Genomic DNA, 4,733 nt, shown 5'->3' with positions numbered 1-4,733 from the left:
CTCACAAAGAGGCCAAGATGTTCTGGAAGTCTTCTCAAAGCTGCAGGCCTGGAAACTGACTGAAATTTAAGGAGTGGAAGGCATATCAATTGTAATACATCCTGTTTGGAGAACATCTGTGGGAATAGAAAGGGGAGGATTGGAACCTTGAAAAGGGAAAGTCACAGGTGTGTCTCCAGGCACTGCCTTGGGATGAGAAGTTTTAGCTAAGCCACGTTAACATCATGATTTCCTTGACAAGACCCAGAAAGCAGCCCTTTTCTGCATGTTAGACTTGCCTCGGCCACTTTTAAAGTAAGATTCCTATTTAGGCTTTGCCATGACCGACTGAATCAGAATCTCAGAGAGTGGGCCCAGGCATGAGCACTTAAGAAATCTCCCCAGATGGTTCTAGTGTGCAATCAGGATTGAGAAGCAGCTAAAATGAGTAGAGTATCTAAGCTCACTGATGGAGTGGTCTCTCTTGAGACTGACTCACACCCCTTGCTCTGATTCCAGGCCTACCAGGCTACCCACCGTTACTTGGCTTCCCATGTGACATGCTCAGAGGAGAGAGAAAATGCACTGATCTTCTGATGTAATTGTTCTGATCTGCTTTGCAAATTAAGTTGGCTTTGCAAAGACTACTTTCTTTTTGCAAATTAATAAATGGACTTCTGGTTTATGCATCAGTCACAGTGAGCTTTGTTATTGTAAGTCTGAGGATTCTGAGAGATGCAATTGCTTTTCATGTTCCACAAAATCAAGGTTCTGGACCTGTCAGGATGCTGGACCATGGTAATGTACCAGTCTATGGGAATGAGTCAGTGACCAGCAGATCTTCCTCAGGACCACATCATTAGCCTCACTGGAGCCTTCTTTTTCTCCACAGCGAGATAGTAAGCTTCTTAAGAGTACAGAACATGGTTTCTCCTTTTTCTGTCTCCTACCTCTGCATAGCACAAGGCTGGGCAGTTCAAGAAACTTTGAAAAGAGATTGGGACTATTAATGAAGGAATGAATGAATCCAGTGCATATGGGGATGTGTCTCTGCATTGTGGAAACTTGTGTTCAGTCTCTGTCCTTAGATCAGGAGGCTGGGATACCTGGCCAGTGGTGTCTACAACTCTGGATTAGAAGCCAATACCAAGCAAAATGCCTCATATCTGAGGCTTTGAAAACAGGCACCTGAAATAGTAGGAGGGAGACATAATTCTTAGCTAGCTAACACTCCTTTGTCCTTTGGGTCTCAGATGTCATCATCTTTCCCAGAATATCTTCCCTGATTTCTTCTGACGCTAGTCAGTTCCTCTTCTCTGTAATCCCACAGCCCCCTCCTGCTTTCCTCCATCATGGCCATTATCACCGTGCATTCAGATTGCCCATTTACTCATCTGTCTCCCACAACCACTCTTGGAACTTTTGAAGGCAAAGGTACTGGTCACCTTTGTATTCCTAAGGCATGATATTAAAAGTTCAATACTTGTTGAGTATAGCAGACACTCATAATTCTGAGTGTTCCACATCTGAATCTCCTCATGTTGGGAGATTCCTTGAGTCTTGGTGGAAGGTGGTGCCCTATATAGAAGCAGAATATACAAGATGATTGTTTTCCCAGTCTCCCTTACAAGTAAGCAAAGGCATGTGTCCTCCAGTCAGATACAGTCACCCCAAACTTTGAATCAGGAGCCTCACCTCTCTCATTCTGTCCTGTTTTCCAAGACTTTCCTGTGATTCTGAAATCCTCAGTGCCCTTTTAATATATTTTTATGTGCTGAAATCAAAGAGACTGCTTTTGTTGCTTACTACTTAGAACCCTGTTATGGGCTGAGTTGTGTCTCCTTTCATCAAAATTTATATGATGAAGCCCTGACCCCCAGAATGTGACTGTATTTGGATACAGGGCCTTTAAAGAGGTGATTAAGTTAAAATGAGGCCATTAGGATTAAATTCAATCTGACTGCTGTCCTTATGAAAGGAGGATATTTGGACACATAGTCACCAGGGCACATGTCTACAGTGAGAAAAGGGCCACTTGTAAGCCAAGGAGAGAATCCTTAGGAGAAACCAAACCTGCAGATGCCTTGATCTCAGACATCTAGCCTCAAGAACTGTGAGAAAATAAACTTTTATTGTTGAAGCCACCTAGTCTGTATTTTGTTATGGCAGCCCTAAAAAAGTAATACAAACCCTAACTGCATTTAGTGATTGATCAAACATTTTCTGGTCAGTTACAAAGCAGGCACTGGAACAAGATTACTAGATGCAAACCAAGTAAGACAAGAAGAAAGAGTCAAGATGTAAAGCTAAGCAGGACCCTAAAAGAGAATGAACTAAAAGGTACAAAGCAGGAGGCAGAAGGGAAGCCTACAGGAATTCCCTAACTCCAGGGAAAGTGTCTATATGGAACCCAAGACTGACGGTCTCAGAACGAACACTTAGGTTCTAATGGAGAGAATTGGACTTCGGCGACAGAGATCTAGGCTCACAATCTTGCCCTATCACTTGCTTGATAAGTAATTCTGAGCAAATTACTTAACCTTTCTGAGCCTCAGTTTTATCTTTAGAATGAAAATGAATAATAATACCTATCTTGTGTAAGTTGTTAGAATTAGATTAAGTAAGAACACATGTAAAACTGCCTCGTGTGTAATACATGTTAATCCTTTCCTTTTTCCTGGGCTAGGAGAAGAGAAAAGTGGAGACCTAGTGAGAAGGCTAAAGATCTTCCCAGACCAATGCACAATCTTCAAAGTGTGATGAGCTCAAACATGCTCTGGTTAGGTGGTGTGGGTGGCAAGAAACTCCAGTTTAGAAGGTAGACATGGTAGCCAGAGTCTAGGCAGCAAGTGATACTGATAAGAGTCCAGTGGGAGGAACAGTGTGGTTCTAGGTTATCATTCTGTTCATGGCCACATGCCAGCGAGTGGCTAAAATGAGGAGCAGGATCCATCCACACTCCACCCGGTTAGGATCAGTAGGACATATGCAGGCTGACAACATTGAGACAGATGTGCTAAGTGGGTAATTGCAGCTGAAGACCAGTTGTACAGACTAAACCAGGGTTCCTATCTGGCTTATCCAAAATCAGGTCTAATTCTCAGTCCCACCTGTTACTAGAGGTGAGGCAGCCTACCCTTACGTTGGTCAGGATTTTGTCAGAAACCAGGCGTAACTGAGCCTTTGGTTCCAAGACATAATACTAATAGTAGTTATAATTTATTATTGATTACTGTGTGCCAATATTTTCACATGCCTATCCACTCCACCTCATAACAATCCTTGGAGGAGGAAACTGTTATTTCGCAAAAAAATATTTTTTCAGAAAAAGAAATTGAGTTTCAGGGATGGTAGGCAACTTGTCCAAAACTGTACAGTTAATAACCATGGGGCCAGGAGTTTGGCAAATTTCAAAGCTTGCCTGCTGAAGAAAAGAAGACGTTTAAATTGTTGACAATGCAAAGAAATTTCTAAGGAGGGATTTTCTAATATTACAACAGATCCTTTACAATCACAATATACCTCCTAGTATCTCTCTCAATATGGGGCCCAGCCTCAAACCTTTGATACTTTTACCAGAAACTCATATAACAGAGGGCAGCCCTGTTGAATATTTTCCACAGGAAACATCTGCCCAAATATTTCGAAGGCTGCAAAGTGTCCCAAGAGGGAGGGGGGGAAGCTGAGGCCAATCATAAGTGTGGTGATAAGTCCAGGTACCAGGTGGACTGAAGCAGAGAGAAAACGCAGGCTTCCTGCTTTCCGCTCCCTCTGGAAGCATGCTCTGGTAAAATAAACTCTTTCCAAGACTCAGGTTCCCAGGTTAGTGATCTGGCTTTCTTCTAATAGGAAGTGAGCTGTCTCTCAATCAGGGATTGGGGGAGGGGGAAATTATTGCCAATTACACTAACTACCTAGGAGGGAAGGTTCAGACATTTCGTATCTTTACAATGAAGAGTCCTCCACTTCATTCTTAGAGTCAATCACAGCCCAGCCACAGGACAGACATTCCTTCTTGGATTGTTTACAAGAGAATCAATTAAAAAAGATTTTTAAAATCCTTTCTTATTTAAAGAAACTGACATAATAGAAAGAAAGGATTGAGTCCCTGCCAAGAAAAGGCTTTTTGAACCTTCTTTGGCTCAGATCAACAGCACTTTAAAGTCTTTCAATAAACCAAGTCATTGGCCCCAAATAGAAAATTGCTACTAGGAAATGAGAATTTTTTTTAATGGGATGTCTTTGAGTTAAATTAGAGTCTATAATCGCCTGAATGTATTATTCAGACTCATTGTTCTTTACATTTCTTCTTCACATGTGATGAATGAGAACCACTCCCCATGAGCCAGACATTGTACTAGGCACTGAGGAGCCAGGGTATTAATCCATCCTGATCCCTGCTCTCCAAGGACTTCTAGTCTGGGGAGGAGATGGACAGTTACTCACAGATAGTACAAAGGAGTGAACAAAAGGACGGGGAACATGGGGAAGTGTAAGGGGAATTGAGCATATAACACTGAGTTAGTGGGTTCTAAATTGGAATTTGGGGTCCCTGAGTGGGAGGGATAGCACCGCAGACTTCTCCAGTGATGAGTAGAAAAAAATCCTTTTTCATCTGAAGATAAAGGGGGTTATCTTTTCTTTATTTTTCTCCTGTATTTCTCTTCAACCACTGCTAAACATCCTATCTGCCCATTCCTTTGACCAGCATTTATCATCTGTCAAGTACTGTACTAGTATCTTTTATGCATTTT

Source organism: Camelus bactrianus, chromosome 13 (genome assembly GCF_048773025.1).
Source record: "Camelus bactrianus isolate YW-2024 breed Bactrian camel chromosome 13, ASM4877302v1, whole genome shotgun sequence".
NCBI classification, from domain to species: domain Eukaryota; kingdom Metazoa; phylum Chordata; class Mammalia; order Artiodactyla; family Camelidae; genus Camelus; species Camelus bactrianus.
Note: the sequence above shows the minus strand (reverse complement) of the source record.